The sequence below is a fragment of the Triturus cristatus genome, chromosome 2_1, assembly GCF_964204655.1.
Source record: "Triturus cristatus chromosome 2_1, aTriCri1.1, whole genome shotgun sequence".
Classification (NCBI taxonomy): Eukaryota; Metazoa; Chordata; class Amphibia; order Caudata; family Salamandridae; genus Triturus; species Triturus cristatus.
The window spans coordinates 441,746,023-441,766,626 of record NC_140581.1 but is presented as its reverse complement, the minus strand read 5'-3'; positions in this window follow the sequence as shown (position 1 = coordinate 441,766,626).

Genomic DNA, 20,604 nt, shown 5'->3' with positions numbered 1-20,604 from the left:
TGCGCCACCGTAGCCCCAAGAACATCCCAGGCGCCGTCAGCGGAAGGTGTAGCAGGCCGCGGCTGGGGTCTTCACGCTACTGTGAACCCCCTAGGACTTGGGGTCCTCCTGAGCAAAATGGCTCTCCGCCTCTCGTTGCCCTCGCCATTCATGGGTCTCAGCCACTCCGGCTGCTGCATTTACGACCCACAACAGGTCCCCAGCTCCACCACTGGAACTCAGACGGCCCCGGAAGCCTCAGAGATAATTGCAGATGACCCGAGCCAGCAACTACTGGGTGTCGGCCATACTAGCTCGGTCTCAACGGGAGAAAGCCTCAAGCCCATTTTCCTCCACGAATCACGAGTTCACAGGCGTGGGAATTAGCGCAATGAGGACCGCTGACCAACAGGACCTCAGGAGAGAAGGAGGTTCTCGGGAGGATGGTAGAAATCTGGGGGAAATCACCAGAAAGGCGATGCCTGGCTGGGAGCTCCCGACCGGAGCTCCTCTTCGGTCAGCCTCTAGTCAAAGTGCAAAGGACATACGCAGTTGGGTAAACATCAGTTACCCCAAATACCGAACACCGCAGGCAATTACAATGCGGTGGTTACAATGACTGTGTTGTAACAACGCATGCAATTACTCCGCAAGTCAGAACAACGACTTGCAGAGGGGTCAGAAAGTGTTGGATTTAAAATCCAACACCTTTTCTACTGTAAATTATACAATTCCAACATCCAGCACCCCCCCAGAGCAAGTCGTCGTTCCATCTTGCGTTCCATCCAGAGGAAAATTCAGTGGTGGAGAGGAAAAACTGTGACTTAAAGCAGTCTTTAACAGCTGGGGTACTAAGCTCAGTTCACAGTTGGGTCCATCACTTATATGGGGTCCTAAGAGCACTCAACAACCTGCCTAGAAAATCCCTGGGTGGTTGGACTCCATATGAAATCATGTTCGGGGTAAAGATTTGGGTCCCAAACCTCAACAATGTCAGCATTGGGGCATCAGAAAAATAATTTGATATCAATGAAAGTTTGGCTGCTTTACTGGAACTGAATGACTTTCGGGATGAATATAGCAATGTCCAAGTAAAATGCACCGCCACTGGATTAGTGAAGGAGGTGGCGGCAAAACCTGCTTGGGTTCCAAAGGTTGGGGATCTGGCCAGGGAAAAAATTGTAGGCCATTTGGGCCATCCTACAGAGAACCTTTACCTGTCCTGGCTGTTGAAGGTAATAGAACTCTACTTCTTCCACCTCTTGCTGGTCGCAAAGACACGAGATTTGTCTCAATTGATCTGAACAAACCACACTATGTGTGCGATAATAAACAGTAAGCCATGTGGGCTACTGGGTAGCTACCTGCCTTTTCTTGCTCTCATCCGGAAAGTTCAGATGGAGCTTTAACCCCTTCGACGCGCATGACGGAACGGTTCCGTCATGCACGTCGGTTGCGCTGTGCGCATGACGGAACCGTTCCGTCATGGCCCCGCCCGCGCACGGAATCTTCAGCGTGGCGCGGAAATCCGCGCTGAAGAGGTTAATTAGAAATGAAGCATCCTCTCTCCAATGAGAGGCAACAATAAACAACAATGAAGTATGTATTCTACCTGCTACAACAACACCAACTAGTACAGAAACAGAGATTTCAATTCGGAAACCTGAAATCAATACGGTCTACGTCAATGTACCACAGATCGAGTCCTCTCCTAGTGCTACAGAAACTAGATAGCTGCCAAAAATACATCGGACTGCCTCTGGCTACTTCATCGACTTCGATGACTTCTCTTTGGATTCCTCTGATCGTCCACCACCACTGCCACCTCTACCTTTGAGGTTGAAAGTACGTGTTTTCTATCTTTGGCTGAAAAGGACATATTTTGTTTCTCCATGGCTACAAATTTGGTTTTCGTTACTTTACCTGGTCCTTTGGATTGGATTTGTGACTGTCTTTTTCCTACTTCTGATTGGACACTATCTCCAAAAACGCTCGACAGTGCAACTGGTGTACTTGTTTCTTAAACCTCACTTGTCATCACATCGAGAACGAAGAGACTTTTCCCTAGTGAGCATTTCAGCTGTTCCAGTTTCTGATGGGATTGTGTGGGATAGGATATCGTATGATGTGTATGGTCCCACTGATCTTTTACAAATTCCACACTTATTTTAAATATCTTTGAATGATGTCATTACCCCTAGTACTGTTTCTGAAGATTGGGACTTAGATACAGTACATGAAATGCTAGAACTTCTAATGGATTCTACTATGTTTTCTTCTGATGCATTGTATGATGGTACATCTAATTTTGATGAGATGTTTTGTTTCCAACATTATGGTAATCATTTTCTGCATAAAGCAAGTATTCCATGTCATGTTTTCAATCATACACAGTGGGAATACTGCTATATACCACCACAGGGTAGTTCAAAAACATTTCCAACAATGTTTGCTTATTTGTCTGGGTAGGCTTGCACCATCGCCTGCAAAGAAACACATGCTGACTGATACCGGGCTAAGATATTCTGCTTCTTTTCTTTCCCAGCTACCTGTTCAAGGTTTCGACTTTTGGAGAGACGCAATTGATGTAAAATCAGTTTGGGGGACAAAAGATTGGCAGGTTCAGGGTTTGAGGCTTTGTTTAGAGCATGCTTAATGCCACAACAAATTATTTTCCTGAACAAAACTGTGCAACAAATAGCATGTCTTGGATTAGCCAAGATGAAAGATTTGAACACACCACAAATTCCCACATTCATGTCCTTGGGGGCCAACTACTCCTCATGTTACCTTCAGTAAGTTCACACAGTGGAACTGCCAACAGGTCTTCAGAGGCCACGCCCCCTTTCTCCACCACTTTGCAAACGTCCACTTTACTCCTGAGGGACCTTGGAGCCAAGAAGCCCTCCTGGTACCGCCTGTAAGTCCTGCACAGCAGGCTTCTTAAGGAGCTGGTCTGAGGCCCAGCCCCTTTTCTCCACCACTCTGTAAACACAACTACTACTTAAGTATTGGAAATGCAAGTGGTCTCGCATTTATTTGAGTTCGGGCTATTGGAATTGTAAGTGGCAATGTTTTGTACCTATGTGTTATGGAGTGTATGTATGTGGTGTGTAGTGGAATTATGTAGGTTGGATTGGATTAGTTAGGTGTGTAACTGTGTGGCGTGTAGTTCTGTGGTGTGGTGTGGAGTTTTGTAGTGGATTTATGTGGCATTGTGTGCTATGGTATTATGTGGATAGTAATTCTGCATTTTGTAGTGTAGTGGAATGATGTGGAGTGGGATTGTGTGTTGTGTAATTATGTGGAATGGTATTTTGTGTTGTGGAGTTTTATATAGTGGAGTTTAATTATGTGGTGTGCAGTTGAATTTTGTGGCACGATGTGGAATTGTGTGATGTGTATTGAATGTATGTGGTGTATTGTGTAAACGTGTTGAGTTGTATTATGTGGTTTGGTGTTGAATTATGTGGCGTGGATTGGAAACGTGTGGAGTTGAATTGTGTGGCATGAAACTGTGTGGATAGCTTTGCCTTTTTGGTGATGAAAAAGAACAAATAGGTAGGAGCTAAGCTCCATGTGTGTGTTTGGGTGTTCAAGAGAAAGAACTAGAGCTACTTGCATTATAAATGTCTCTTAACTATGTGTTATGGATTGGAGGGAATGTATGTGGTGTGTGGTGGAATTATGTGGGTTTGATTGAAAATGTTAGTTGTGGAAGTGTGTGGTATGGAGTGGATTTGTGTAGTGAAATTGTGGCATTGTGTGCAGTTCTAATTGTGGATAGTAATTATGTTTTCTGAGTGTATTAGAATTTTGTGGAGTGGGATTGTGTGTTATGGAGTGTAATTATGTGGAATGGTATTTTGTGTTGTGGAGTGTTACGTAGTGTAGTTTAATTATGTGGTGTGCTGCTGAATTTTGTGGTATGATGTTGAATAAAGTGTTGTTAATTGGATATATGTGGTGAGTAGTGGAATTGTGTTGTGGAATCAAATTAAGTGGTTTGGTGTTGAATTTTGTGGTTTGAAATGTATTTGTGTGGAATTGAATAGTGTGGCATGGAACAGTGTGGTGTTGAGTGGAATTATGTGGAATCAACACCGCTCGGCGAAGGAATGCGGCTCAGATGCCTCTCAGGCACTAAACACAAGCACTTAACTGAATTATAGTGAGGATTCTTTCACAAGATGTACTTCTATGGATTTGAAGGTGTTAAAAGTGTGGCTACTTCATTTAATATTCATAAATCTTTACGAGTATATACGCTCCTAGTTTAATTTCATATTGCTCCCAGCCACCAGAAAATAGCCTGCTCTGCCACATGGTGAATATTTAATGAATAATGCATCGCCATACATTCCAGCCTGAACATTTGAGCGCTGGCTTTTCCTCTGAGAAATAACCTGCTGAAAACCTTAAAACATGATGGAGAGGAGGTTAAAACAGGACAGAATTACTTTTTCCTATGTAACCTACAGCTATGGTGTTAAACTACATTAATAGAGAATAATTATGGCAGAACCGATGCTGGTTAGACTCTATTATCATCACTCAGAAGAGAAGCAAAGAATATCCAGGGCAAACCAACAAAATGCCATGGGGGGGGGCAGATAAAATGCGGGTTAGTGTTTACAAGAAACAGGGCACTGCCAGCCTTGCACTCGCCATAGAAAGGTCAGGCCAATAATACTCTGTGTAGTATGCTGCTGTGAGAAGCGAAGTGCATTCATGTGGGTGATTGGCTGTATAGTTTTCTAAATCCCTCGTACTTCCCACTTTACAAAAAAGAAGACAAACTCATCAATATAACGAGCGTGTCTTATGCATGGGTCTGCTCCGGAGCTGAATTAAGTAGGAATAATAACGTGTCAGCCAGATGAAAAGTACAATTTGTATTTTAATAAAAAAAGAAAAATATATATATATTGCACAGAATAAATGCTCCCTACACTAACTTATAGTTTTGGTTGTCAGCTTTACTTAAAACAGCACCATCTTACGTGGAACTAGGGAACAACAACCCCGACAAACCCAAAGGAGAAATAGGCGTTCTTGAAAGAGTATCTAGCCATTAATTCAGTGCATACTTGTATGAGTGCATGTGGTTCGTGCTAGCACTAGGCTGGGGGAACACCCAAAATGTATCAGTGTAGTATTTATCTGTGTGCAATGCAATGCCACTATCGGCTCAGTGGGCAAATGTAGCCACTGCGTGGAGGATCAAAAACATGAGGGAAGAGGGTAGTAAACACATGTGGGGTTGATGCCACGGAGAGCGGAGGAGGAGAGTTCGACCACAAGGACAGTGGAAGGAGGGCAGTCTGCAGGAGACGGACTGCAGAGGCATGCACTCTGAGTGCATGCTGAAAACTAAATAAACTCCCAACATTCATCTTTCTGTGATTCTCATGCAGAATGCGTAACGTAATTGCATGGGTAACAACTTTCATGCACCAGCTTCCGTTCATAGATGGCCACTGCGTCTTCTTTTTTTAGACACATGCGTGACCTTTCCCCTTTATTTGCATATTCATTTAACTTTGTGTTTTAGTGAACTACTAGGCTGCTATCTTTAAGTAAAGTATATTTGCATGCTATACTAAAGATGTAAAATTAACCTCTAGTAAAAGACTGGGTAGTTTATTAATAAAATCTTACATTAAGTTACAAATGTTAACAAAACTCATATACCAGCTTCTTTTTATCTAATAAAATACGTGTCCTGAAGACACCCACAGTGTAACACAAGAAAGAAACACAACAGGGAAATGCACCAAGCACGCACTTAAGACAAGAATGTCTGCTACCGGCAGAGCAAATGAAGAAGCAGGACCCGCACTGCTGAAGAAATAAAGAGACAGCATGTTTCTTAATTCCTGCTCACAACACACGAGACCCCCTCCCTGATAAGGGAGACACACAGATGAGTGAACTGGAAGCATTGTGAGGAGTCACAGAGGAGCAGCGGCAAGGTGAGAGCGATAGATAAAGTAGTGCATTGAAGCAAAACATATGGCCCATAGAGAAGGGATCCATGTAGCAGAGGCAGTCTCCAGGGCAGAACAAAACACTCCAAAGGCAGGACAAATGTATGCTCTTGACCAACTAAAACAAAGGACTTTGTAAATGTAGACTAAAGAACCAATGGAAAGGGCTGGGTGTGTTTAAAGTCTATAGACTGAATACCACATGTCTAGAAAAGACAGCGCATGCCCTGCCTTGGCAAGACCTAAAAACCATAGATATTCAATGAAAAAACACAAAGGTTAGAAGGACGGTATAGTTAGGAATTACCATTTAAAAAACATTTGAAATTCACTGAAAAAAACAAAGGTTACAGGGACGTTATAGTTCGGAAATAGAATTAAAAAAACCTTAGAAATTCATTGAAGAAAACAAAAGTTATAGGGATGTAATAGTTAGGCTCAGGTTTCTCTCCTACAAAACCAGTGAAAATCATCAGTTATAGTTAGCTGTGCTAACTATAACTCGTGCCCACCGCAATGCACTGCTTATGACCTCACATTACTCATGACATGGTGAAAAGAAGAGCCTTCACAGGTTTCCTTGAGAATTTCTTGTAGATTTATTAATAGAACAGCATCCCAGCAGAGAGCAACTTCTCTTACATCCAATGGCTCTCTTCAACTGTCCCCACTTAGTAACTAGGTAACAGTTCCATGACATCTCCTGGCTGGAGATCTCTACATATTTCCATTTTATACAAACAACAAATACAGTGTAAAACACTATTATGGGAATACAGAAAGATCAATAAAATTAACATTTTTCTTTTTCTAATAATACATTATCCAAATGCAAAATTAAAATTAACATTCTTACTTTCCAACTTATATTTCCAGAAAACATCTTATAACCTTTGTACATTGCAAACATAAATTGATATGCTTATTTTCCAATTTATGTTTCCAGGAAACATAAATTAATATTCTTATTTTCCAAATTATGTTTCCAGGAAACATCCTATGCTCTTTGTACTTTGCAAACGTTTTTGCTAAACTCCACATCGTATCATCTTCCAATATCACGTTATTGGACTTCACACTTTTGATTTTTAAAGGTCCCAAATATTTACTTTCACGTTTACGGACCCATTCATTTTTCCGCACCACAACCCAATCACCAACATGCAACGTCATATGTTTAACTCCCTTTCTAAAATTATACGTATCTTTCATCTTCTTTTGACCCACTTCAACTTTCTTCAACACTTCCTCACGATCAATCCATATCTTATCCTTCTTACATAACCAAACAGGACATTCCTTTTTCCCTGGTTCTCTACCTTTAAGGGATACAAAAGGAGCTATCCCAGTACTAGAATGAGGGGTAATCCTATGCGCCCACATCATTTTTTGCAACTCCTCCCTCCATGACAAACCATTCGCAGGGGATAACTGAATGTTCTCCATTATTATTCGGTTAACCCTTCCCACCAGACCGTTAGCTTGAGGTCTAAAGAGAGCTACCTTTTCATGAACAATGCTCATTCTTTCAAGATACTCTTGCATCTCCCTCGAAACAAATTGTACACCATTATCAGTCACTATACTGCCTGGTATACCTTCCTCAAGAAAGATTCCCTCAAGGAATTTTATTACGTTACCAGTATTGATCTCACCCATTGTCCCTATCGTGAACCATTTAGAGTGATAATCTACTAAAACTAGAATGAACCTATCTCTTAACCCCAACCTATTCACTGGTCCTATAAAGTCCATAGCTAACTTCTCCCATGGTCTTGATGGAAATTTAGTACACTGCAATGGGGGTTGACGTACCACTTTAGACTTATCACTGTTTAAACAAATTTGACAATTTTTTTACTAAAGCTTCAACTTCTGAATCTACTCCAGGCCACCAAAAAGATTCCCTCACTCTTCGTTTTGACATTCCTTGCCCAGGATGACCTTCATGAATTATGTTAAGAATATGTTTCCTCACATCTTTAGGGGGTACAACTTGCCATCTTTTCATAGCATTCCCATTACTTAGGCTTAACTCTTCTCTAATCTTGAAAAATTCCACAAGTTCCAAATCTTTGCAATCTTCAAAATTCCAACCACTAATAATTTTACCTTTTACCTTCTTTAATACAGGGTCATTTTCCATGGCTTTGCTCCATTCTTCAGGCAATAAAGCAACAACATCAATCTTACTAATAAAGTCAGTATTTGTGTTCACACAAATCTCATCAAACTACATCAAGAGGCATTCTTGATAAGTAATCAGCGACTACATTCTTTTCTCCTTTAACATATTCGATCTCATAATTAAATTCTAAGACAGACAATTGCCATCTAGAAATTCTTGGGGTTATACTCCCTTCTAACCCTCTTCCACCCTTGAAGATGTACAACAATGGCTTATGATCAGTTCGTATTTTGAAAGGGAGACCCCATAGGTAAAACTTAAAATGGCACATCGCCCAACAACATGCCAAGGCTTCTCTATCAATTACTGAATATGACCTTTCAGCGCCTTGTAACCTTCTTGAAGCAAAACCAATGATCCGCTCTGTGGTAAATAATTTAATTACCGGGACTTAATTTGATACAGAAACATAATAAAATAGCTCAGTAAATAAGAGGCAGAATCCGTGGTATTAGAGGTTCGGAATGGGCTTTATTCCAATGGTCGATTATAATCGGTTGCTCCAGGTTCCATTACCACGAAGGTTCAGGAAGTGAAGTACATACATTATTGATAATTATTCACTTTTATACAATAGGCATTACAGTGAAGCCAATGCAAGAGGCGTAACAATTGATAGCAAAGATAACATTTTACATGCGTAGCTGAAGGAGGCGTAATTGGGTGTAACAAGGAAAACGTCATTGGTTATGATGTCACATATGGGTGGACCTATGAAATAATTTCGCAATGTCAGCAGAAATACTTGGCAGAGATGCGCGCGCAGCAGTATGACGTGTGATTGACGTGCAGCTAGGGGGTGGAGGGGACTTGACATTTAGCTCTACATGTGGCGACAGAAGTCTGGAGGGTCAAGTCAACCTAATCCCAAATCATATCTAACATCCTATGTTTAAAGAACCATGTTATCCAAAAGAGAGGTTTCTTAGAGTAGAATCTTATTCTATACTGACTATACTGACTGTTAGTGCGTGTACAAGCGTCTAAGTGTCTACACTAGATGCGAGGGCGGAAATCTTCCGTAGTAATAGGGCTATGAATTACTTGCATAAAGACAGAGAAGCCGGGCCTTTGCTCGGTAGCTGGAAGAATGTTTACTTAAACAACTAGACAGGAATGCATCGGGCAGGGAACGGAGCAGATAATTTTGAAGGTGAAATACAGTTTTTGGCAGGCAGCAGGCTGATGTCAGGCTTCGTGAGCCGCGCAGAGAATGAGACAAAGTTCATGGTCGCAGATGCAGGCTCAGACTGGAGCTTTCAGAGGCAGGAGGCAAGAAAAGCTTGATGACAGAATCCGGGCCTCCTTGCCTGGACTGAAAAATGGCATAAGTGAACCATATAAAGCCGGTGGCCTTTCATACTTAGGAATGGAATATCCGGCCTGTTCATGGCGGATCTGAAAGAGGACATGTTGACGGTGGACGCACATGTATTTGCGTCTTCATAACTGGAACTGGAGGGAACATACATGTACTTGTGATTCATACATGGAACCGTTGGGGTCCAAGATAGGGGACATAACTGATCAGAAAAATCCATATTTCCACATTCCCTCCTTGTCCCCTACTTGCCCGTCAAGAGATATCAATCTTCATCAATCCATTGATCTGTTCATATAACATCATTTGTTCTTCTTTTTTCTTCTGAGACGAATGAGATCTTGGTGGTGGAATACACGATGTGGCACACAGACCACAGATCGCTGGTCCACATTGTAGACATAGACAGCAACTGAATAGTATGAGAAGGCCAATACCTAGGAAAGATAGGACCTTCCATCCAAAGGTAGATAATACACTCCAAAACCAACCGGACCAAGTCCAGGCGCCTGGGTTCTGGTGTATCTGGCTTACAATCTTATGAAGGCGAGTTATGGCTTTATATACAGATGGCGAATTTTCTGGTATGAAAATGCAACAGCTTGATCCGATGACCCTACAAGCTCCGCCCCTATCGGCCAGGATGACGTCAAGGACAAGACGATTTTGAAGCACAACAATCCGCATAGCAGACTGCTCTTCTGTTAAATTGCCTAAGGCGGAAATAGTTTCGTTCACTACTGCTTCAAGGGTTCTGGTTAATCTACGTATCAGCTTACTATTAGTAACTGTACCTATATAGGGAAAAAGACCTTTATTGAAATCTGTGTATTTTTCCCATGCTGTTTCAGTGTAATCGACTATCGGGAGATCTCTCCTTACTCTAGTATATACTAAATGAGTATTTCTGTGATAATCAGGAGGAGCTAGAAAAACAGGCGGCAAAAGAAATCCAATGTAGCAGGTACCATCCCAATCTAGAGGCAAACGTACATATGCCGTCTGACCACATATGAAATAAGAATGGCGGAAAGCTCTAAATGTAGACTTGCCTTGATCACTAAATTCTACTACAGTAGTGCATCTACTATGGCCCATATGTATGGAACCATTCTTTCTTACACATAATTCACCTTTTACTGGAAATATTGACATAGCGGGCAAAATTGGAGTAGCTTCGGATTCGACATTTAGGATCATAAGATTAAGCGTAAAATTACCTAATCCATACACTTCATTTTCGAGATCAGTTCCTGTTCTCTGGGGAAATCCCTCCTTGTTAGGATAGCAGACCTTAAGTAAAACTAAATTCAAATTTCCCCATACCCAGTTATCTTGATAAACTGCAGAATTCGAATCTAGGGAATTGATTAAGCTAAACCATGCTCCACAGGAGCCGTTGTGTGTGAACGGGTATGGAAAGAGAGGTAGAATTCTTTTATAATTCTGATAGGGAGGGAGTCGGCCACATATCCAACAATTTGTAGCATTGCTAACCTGATGGGAATGATGTAACATATTAATAAACGTGTTATTGCGCAGCGCAAATCTATAAGACAACTCAAGCAGAGGTAATTCACTAAAAGAATGTTCAGCAGTAACATTATAAACGTGTCTAAAAATAGGATAATATATATGCAACAATATACTTGCAGTAATTATTAAAAGACTTAAGGAAAACAAAATTAATAACGTCACTGTGCAATGACTACGCAGTGATTTACAGTACGCCTGTCGTTTCAACATTTTTCGGGTGCTTTCTCTATTCAGGTCCAAGGGATACATGTCAGAGACAATTCAACCGCTTCACCTTGGAGAGGACTTAAACAATCAAATTGCTTGACTGATTGGGCCTGAGCTTTAGTTTATAATGTTCGGAATTACTCCTTTCAACAAAAGGAAGTTTTGAGTCAATGGGTGAAGACACACGAGGTGTGGTATTCACATCTGATTGTAGTCCATGAAATTTCTTGATATGACTTGAGTGAATCCAGCCTTTTCTGCCCTCGATCTTCACGGCTGTCCTTGTGGTGAGCAACACCAGCTGAGGCGACTTCCACCTAGGTTCCAGCTGAGTCTTTCGATCAAAGTTCCTCACGAGGACCAGGTCCCCCGGGACTACGTCATGGGGTTTCACCTCAGTGTTGTCAGGAAAGGCTGCAGCTACCTGTGAACGACAAGATTGTAGTGCAGACATCAAGGAAGCCAAGTAATCTGTCAGCATGTTACAGTCAATATCAGTTATTTTGCGTGGTATAGGCGTCCCCCACATATTTGGTGGTCTGCCGAAGATCACTTCATACGGGGATAGCCCTGTTCGAGAGTGTGCTACCATTCTTGTGTAAAAGAGTGCAACTGGTAACGCTACTACCCAGTCGACACCTTTCTCTCTGCATATTTTGGACAATCTAATTTTCAGGGTCTGATTATGTCTTTCTACGAGACCTGCTGCTTCGGGGTGTCGGACACAGTGGAATTTCCACTGATAGCCTAACAAAAGTGAAACGTGTTTCATTAATTCGGATGAGAACGGCTGGCCGTTATCTGAGTGAACAACACGTGGTAAACCGTATCGTGGGAAGAATTCTCGAACTAACTGTTTGGCAGTAGTCGGGGCAGTGTAATCTGAAACCGGGTATGCCTCCGTCCAACGGGAAAGAGCACAAACAACTACGAGAACATATTTGATCCGTTTGGATCCCTCCTAATTCAGTCCATTTCTTTATTTCGTCTGGTGTAGCATGTGTCTGTATATCAATTACGTCAAGAGTAGGATCTTTAACCGTCATACAATGTGTTGGCGTCGGGACTATTGTCTTTGTCATGTCGGATGTTTGAGTTTGAGCAGTCTGTTTAGCTGTTCTGTCAGCTAGATCATTGCCTTGAGAAATGATATCAGTAACTTTCGTATGAGCTTTACATTTCATAATTGATATTGCAGTTGGTAGATGTATTGCATCTAATAAGGCATGAATGAGGGGTCCGTGCTGAATGTGGGCACCGTGAGAAGTTAAATAACCTCTCTCTCGCCACAGCACGCCGAAGTCATGTACAACTCCGAATGCATAACGTGAATCAGTGTATATGTTGACTTTTTTATTTGTGGCTTGAATACAGGCTTGTGTCAGAGCGACGAGCTCTGCTGCTTGAGCGGACAAGGTATTTATGCAATTTGTTTCAATGATTTCAGTATCTGTTGTGACTGCGTAAGCGGCCACTAACTCTCCTGTACTTGCTCTCATACATGAACCATCTACATACAACGTCAGGTCTGGGTCTGACAATGGGACATCTGTCAAGTCTTGTCTGGGTTTCGTCGTGATTGTAATAACATCACTACAGTCATGAGCTAGTGGGTCTGTTCCATTTACAGGTAAAAGTGTGGCAGGATTCAATGTGTTACAACGTCTGATTTCTATATGTGGCTGAAACAGTGTTAGTTCATACCCTGTAAGTCGTGCTATAGTCAAGTGTTGTGTTTGCGTTCGATTCACAAGAACCTCCACTGCATGTGGTACTTGTACTGTCAATGGATGTCCTAACACTATGGCATCGCTTTGTCTGATTGCTAAAGCTGTCGCTGCCACTGATTTCAGGCACGCAGGCAGAGCCTGAGCTACGGGATCTAATGTACTAGAAAAATAAGCACACGGTTTGTGTGATCCTGCTTGTTCCTGTGTGAGTACTGACAAAGCAGTACCTTCTCGTTCTGTAACAAAGAGTGTAAAATGTTTTCTGTAACATGGTGTTGCTAAAACAGGTGCTTGGCATAGAGCTTTCTTTAAGCTTTCAAAAGCTTGTGTATGTTCCTGAGTCCAAGGGAGAACAGTCGATGTGGCTGCCTCCTGTGTTGTCAACTGAATGAGTGGTTTTGCTAGAAATGCATACTGAGGGATCCACTGCCTACAATATGAAGTGAGGCCTATGAAAGCCCGCACCTCCTTTTGTGTCTTGGGTATTGGCATGTTAGCTATTAACTGAATGCGGTCGGGTGTAAGCTGCCTTCCCTCCTTGGACAGCGAGTGTCCAAGATAAACAACTCGCTGGACACAGAATTGCAGCTTAGAAGGGGACACCTTGTGCCCCTTTTCGGCTAGAAATTGTAAAACTGTCAGTGATGCTTTCTCACATTCGGGTTCGCTTCTCGCGGTGATCAGCAGATCATCGACATATTGAAGCAAAGCAGTGTTAACTGGCATGTGGATACTGTCGAGTTCTCGTTTCAGTGCTTGGCTATAGATGCTGGGGCTTTCTGTAAATCCTTGAGGTGCGCGTGAGAATTTAAAGCTACGTCCATTTAAACTAAATCCGAACAAATATTGGCTTTCCGGATCTATTGGGACGCTGAAAAAAGCATTCTTGAGATCAATTACAGTAAAGAATGTTGCTTCGGAATCAATAGCTGTCAGTAATGATGAGATATCTGGGACCACAGGGAATTGTGGCACAATGCATTTGTTTAATTCGCGCAGATCAATAACCAATCGATATACTGGCGGGGCCTTCGGATCTGTTCGTTTAAGAATCGGAATTATCGGTGAATTACATACATTGGAGTCTGTTTCCACAACCACTCCTTGGGCAATAAGCTCGTCAATGATTTGCAGTAAAGCCACTACAGCATCTGGTGGTAACTTGTATTGTTGCATTCGTGGTAGTACCACTCCTGCCTTTAGTGTGACTCGATATGGTGTAATATTCATGCAACCAACATCAGTAGGGCCTTGTGCCCATAGATGTGTAGGTAAAGTCTGCAATCGGGGATCCAACATATTATAGCTCCTAGAGCTTTCAGTGTTTTTATTCCTAACAAGTTTTCTGGACATGATTTAGTAAGCAATAAATCTGTAGTTCGGGTCAAAGGTCCTATCGTAAGTGGAAGAGGCTGTGATACTTCATTAACAATAGGTTTTCCTGAAAAACCAAGGGAAATATTCTGTGAGCCTGAGAGGGGTGCCCCTGGAACTTCACTACGTTTTATGGTTGTTCGACTTGCCCCTGTATCGAGTAAAAATTTTCTGTCTTGACCTAATAATTCACTATGTACATAAGGTCCTTCTTGGTCTACAGGGACCTCGATAAGGGGTAAGTCAACTTCCTTCTCTAGGCTGTTTCATGCATATCGTTGGTAATCAGGATAGTCATACTGTGCGGTCTGGTACAGCTGTCGTGTCGTGGTTTGCGTGGCAGCAACAGGAAGCGCAGGTGCAGCTGGCACAAACTGTATAGACTGTTGTGGAGCTGGCATGGACTGTGCATGCTGCAAGGCTCCTTGTTCATTCTGATCCTGTCTAAGTGGCCGTGGTCTTTCTTTTGTAATACCTGTGGCGATATTACGCTTCAGGACTGGACAATCGTGTACATAATGACCTGGTTGTTTACAATAGTTGCATGTCCCTTTTACAGGTCCTGCTGAATCACCGGAATGTGTCGTACCCTTTTTATGTCCTTCAGCTGGAACTGTCTGGGAGACTAGCATTTTCATTTTCGTGTCTTTCATGCGTCTTTGTTCATGATCTTGTTCCTCTCTAATTCTATTGTGATGATACTGTAACATTTGTAACATTTGTGATGGGGTGTTACCTTGCCAGGTACTCTCGAATTTTAATACTCTATTCTTCACTTGGGGCAAGGAATTTTCAACTAATTTTGTCACAAACAGATGTGGGTATGATTCGCTACTTGCTTTTATGCCACTATTTATACCAAAACATTTTTCAAATCGTGCATAGAAATCACTAGTGTCTTCATCTTGCTTTTGTTTACAGGCTGAAATTGCACCCCAGTCTTCCTTTTTCGTAGTCAATAAACGTGGCAGTACCTGTACTAGTAAACCTGGTAGTGCTTTAGTTTTATCCCCAAGTCCTGCTCCTGCAGTTCGGGCCTTTTCTTCTGCTTCTAATGCTGACCATTCTATCTTTTGGTCGCCCACTTCCCACTCTTTTTCCTTGAGTTTTTCATAAATGCCAGCAGGCATCAATACCTTTAATATTGTCATAATGTCGGGATAGGTATACTCTCCCATGAGTAACATGTCTTTAATTTCTCGGTGGAAACCCGCTGGGTCTTTGTCATGACTGGGTACCACTTTCTTCATTTCTAACAATTCTATTTTCGATATGGGCGTATATACATATACACGTTTAAACTCATTGTCCTCGCCTTTTATTGGGTGTACTTCTCGTAAGGGATTCTGTCTGTCCATGTAATACGTGGTTCTTTCCTTGATGGGCAATGAGACATGTTCTGGGCATACAAAAAGAATGTACTGCTTTCTTGATTCTAGTATTTTTTTAATTAACTTAGTACCTGAACCTCTCCATCTATTCTTGAGTAATTCAGTCAGTATTTCAGGTAAAGGACCAGGATCTGAATGCTGACTCTGATATAGTATAAGGAGTTGTTGAATCATATAAATCCCAGCTAAACGCTGTTCATCTGGGGTGAGATTCAAAAATGTGTGTGCTACTGTATCATCACTATACATTCCGGGACTATCAACCCATTGAACGGCTGACCTGGCTAATTCTTGTTCATCCATAGAATCGAGAAAATGATGACCCCTTCGTTCTCGGAGTGATTTGTCAGCGGTTTGGAACGAATGCTCGGAGGACCTTATATTTATTATAGGTGTATGAGAATTCCTGTTATTTTCTAGACATATCGGACGTATCGGGTCAGTAAGACATCTGGTACTATTACAAGATCTTCCTCTACCTACATAGGCTATGGTTTCTGACTGTCCTGTGGGCAGTCCTGATCCTTCCTCCTCATTTTGTTCAAACTGGTCTACCGCTAATCTCTCTTCGTGTAGGCGTTCTATTTCTTTACGGATCTTTCGGCACATGGCTATTATACAGTTTTGCTTATCATGTCTCCCTTCTGATATATTCTGGCTCCATCTGGTAAGAATTTGCATTGCTTCCGGGTCTACCCCCGGTCGGTCTTGATTTCTGATCACACAATTTATGAGGAAACGTAACAGTTCCCCCTGTATTTCCACTTTCTGGTATTCCATAGCTCTGTTAATACATTCAGAATCTCGCCCTGTTTGGACAAAATGGTATATATTATCTAGATGCATAGTCATTCCTGGTAACTTCCCTAAATACACCGCAGCTCGTCTGATACGTAATGATGCCAGGGTCATTTCGTCCTCTTTTCCGGGCACAGGGTCATATCTACAATCTATAAGAAGTTCCTTAAGCGTACGGGCATTTATGAGTTTGGGGGTACGTGAATGTGCTGACTCTTGAAAGGTAAGTTTATTTATTCTGGGTGGCGTAGAAAAAATATTGGTAGCACCTCCGGTAGCCCCGTCTGGGGTATCGGGTGTGAAAGGGTTCGTTGAACGTGATACAGCAACTATAGGTGTGGACACAGCTATAGAAGTAGCTGTAGGAACAGATGCAGAAACAGATGTGCTTGCCGGAACTTGTGTCAGGACTTGTTGCTGTAAAGATACGGATACTGGATCTTGGCGTTGAATCTCCCTGGCAGGCGGTCTATGCGGGGCGGGATTAGCATATTCGGGAGCTGCGTCATCTAAATATGAGGAAAGAAAAACATCTTCTGCGGTTCTAGGATGCCCCTTAGGATGTACCTTTATTGGAAATAATGGGGGTGGCAAGTCTTTTGGTATCTCTGGAGTAGCCTTAGGTAATCCTTCGGCCAGAAGGGGATACATACCTTTCATAAGGGCATGTCTTTGTCTGTCTACTTGTTCTGATTTCACTCGTGTACCTTCTTCAATTAATAGATTTTCTCGGACTTCGTTTGAATTCTCTTTACTCTTCTCTTCCTGTCTACGTGCTTTTTCTGTACGTCTATACGATTCTTTACGCCATAATTCAATGGCGTCTTTCTGTGATTGTCTAGCTTTCTTTTTCCATAATTCTTCCTCTACTTTCACGATGCAATCTGCATCCCAGGTCCCAGTTGCGGGCCACCTCTGACTCTCTGGTAATTCCTTGGTGTAGTCTACCCATAGATCAAGAAATAATATGGCGTCTAAGCCGTGTTTATGATACATGAAGTACCCTGGAGTGTCCCTAGGAGGAATAGGAACAGCTTCTTCGAGTACCCCTTTTCTAGTTGTGATCTGTCTTAATTTCGAAAAGAGCGGCATATTGAGAACTGATCTGATACTTGATCTTGAACAAACTTAATACAGTAATCACAATAATGAACAGTCATTCATACCACAATATGCAGAACGTACTAAAAACATTTAACATTTAACATTTAACTGAGCAACAATGATGATGACGATCTAAGGAAAACTTAATCACTTAAACATAATACTCGGCATTATCTGAATTATTCTGAATTTATATACTTGATATACTAGATGTACTGCTAAACAGTACAGATACACTGCTAAAACAGTGCAGACCGGATTTGTGTACCCAAACCCGTCTGGACCGGCACAACTTATGTGCACGCCAGAACGCCTCCCCAGTAATGGTACTCACCGGGTAGCTCGGAACGGAAGGCCTCGGAAACTGAACTGAACTTGAACCGGACTGGACTCGACTCGAACACTTCGGAAACTGGACTCGACTCGGGACTTCGGAAACTGGTGGGCCTCTGTATACCTCGGATCTTGCTCTCTCAGCTAGGCTCTGGTCGGGATACTTCGCACTTCTCACCGCCTCGTCTGGGTGTTGATCGCAGCCTCAGTCGCCCCCGCTTGACCGGAGGGAGATACAGGAAATCCTGCTGGTACGCGTTGTTGTCCGTCCAGCTGTGGCAGGAGACCGGGCCTGCAACGCACCGCCGGCGCGTGAGATGAGAAAGTGTCCCTGTTCGGGCGCCATTCATGTGGTAAATAATTTAATTACCGGGACTTAATTTGATACAGAAACATAATAAAATAGCTCAGTAAATAAGAGGCAGAATCCGTGGTATTAGAGGTTCGGAATGGGCTTTATTCCAATGGTCGATTATAATCGGTTGCTCCAGGTTCCATTACCACGAAGGTTCAGGAAGTGAAGTACATACATTATTGATAATTATTAACTTTTATACAATAGGCATTACAGTGAAGCCAATGCAAGAGGCGTAACAATTGATAGCAAAGATAACATTTTACATGCGTAGCTGAAGGAGGCGTAATTGGGTGTAACAAGGAAAACGTCATTGGTTATGATGTCACATATGGGTGGACCTATGAAATAATTTCGCAATGTCAGCAGAAATACTTGGCAGAGATGCGCGCGCAGCAGTATGACGTGTGATTGACGTGCAGCTAGGGGGTGGAGGGGACTTGACATTTAGCTCTACATGTGGCGACAGAAGTCTGGAGGGTCAAGTCAACCTAATCCCAAATCATATCTAACATCCTATGTTTAAAGAACCATGTTATCCAAAAGAGAGGTTTCTTAGAGTAGAATCTTATTCTATACTGACTATACTGACTGTTAGTGCGTGTACAAGCGTCTAAGTGTCTACACTAGATGCGAGGGCGGAAATCTTCCGTAGTAATAGGGCTATGAATTACTTGCATAAAGACAGAGAAGCCGGGCCTTTGCTCGGTAGCTGGAAGAATGTTTACTTAAACAACTAGACAGGAATGCATCGGGCAGGGAACGGAGCAGATAATTTTGAAGGTGAAATACAGTTTTTGGCAGGCAGCAGGCTGATGTCAGGCTTCGTGAGCCGCGCAGAGAATGAGACAAAGTTCATGGTCGCAGATGCAGGCTCAGACTGGAGCTTTCAGAGGCAGGAGGCAAGAAAAGCTTGATGACAGAATCCGGGCCTCCTTGCCTGGACTGAAAAATGGCATAAGTGAACCATATAAAGCCGGTGGCCTTTCATACTTAGGAATGGAATATCCGGCCTGTTCATGGCGGATCTGAAAGAGGACATGTTGACGGTGGACGCACATGTATTTGCGTCTTCATAACTGGAACTGGAGGGAACATACATGTACTTGTGATTCATACATGGAACCGTTGGGGTCCAAGATAGGGGACATAACTGATCAGAAAAATCCATATTTCCACAGCTCCTCCCCACTGATGATTTGAGATAACACTGCTCCAACACCAACTCCACTCGCATCCGTAGTTAAAAAGGTTTTAGCACTCACATCAAAACGTCCTAAAGTAGGTGCTTCAGATATTTTCCTTTTTATAAGATCAAAACTTTCTTTACAACTTTTTGACCATTCAAAGAGAACATTCTTCTTCATAATTTCTCTTAATGGTTCAACAATCTCAGTAAAACTATTTACATATTTTGAACAATACTCCGCCAATCCTAAAAAGGATCTAAGCTCATCTTTATTAGTTGGTTCAGGAGCCATTGTAATAGCATCAACAATACTTTTCTTAGGTCGTATTCCCTCTGAACTCACTTCATGCCCCAGATATTCAACCTTTTCCTTTCTCAATTGACATTGTTCTTGTTTGATCGTCAGATTATGTTTTTCTAACCTTTTCATCACCTCCTCAAACAACTTATCATGATCTAATTAATCATTCCCTGCAATCAAGATATCGTCTTGGAAACACCAAATCTTCTGCATATCTCCAAAAATGTTCTTCATTTGCCCTTTGAACGACGGCTGAAGCCGACGCCAAACCAAAAGGCGTCCTCTTGTACCTGTATGCACCAAGAGGTGTAGCAAAGGAAGTCAAATGCCTGATTGACTCATGTAGCTTAATCTGATGGTAAGCGGCAGACATATCGAGGACACTAAAAATCCTGCCCTCACCCATTGTTGACAACATCTCCGATATATTAGGCAAGGGTTCTCTGTCTACCCAAATGTTTTTGTTAAGATCATGCACAATTAAGAATATACGCGTGGATAGTTATTGATAAATTGCTCCTGAAAATTACTTCATTAAGAGAAAAGTCTTGTTTATATTATGTATTTAAAGTAATCTTCAGTTCCAGAGAGTAACACTGATGACATCGCAAATGACGTCACTGATGACATCATCCACAGAATCACTGATACACCCACTCACCCCCATAGAACATTTCACAAACCTACTCCCACATAACCATACACAAACCCATTCTCAGACCCATACCAGTATGCACACACCCACTCACTGATTCATAGATCTACACACCCACCCACTCGCTCACCCACAGAGTCACTCAAACACCCA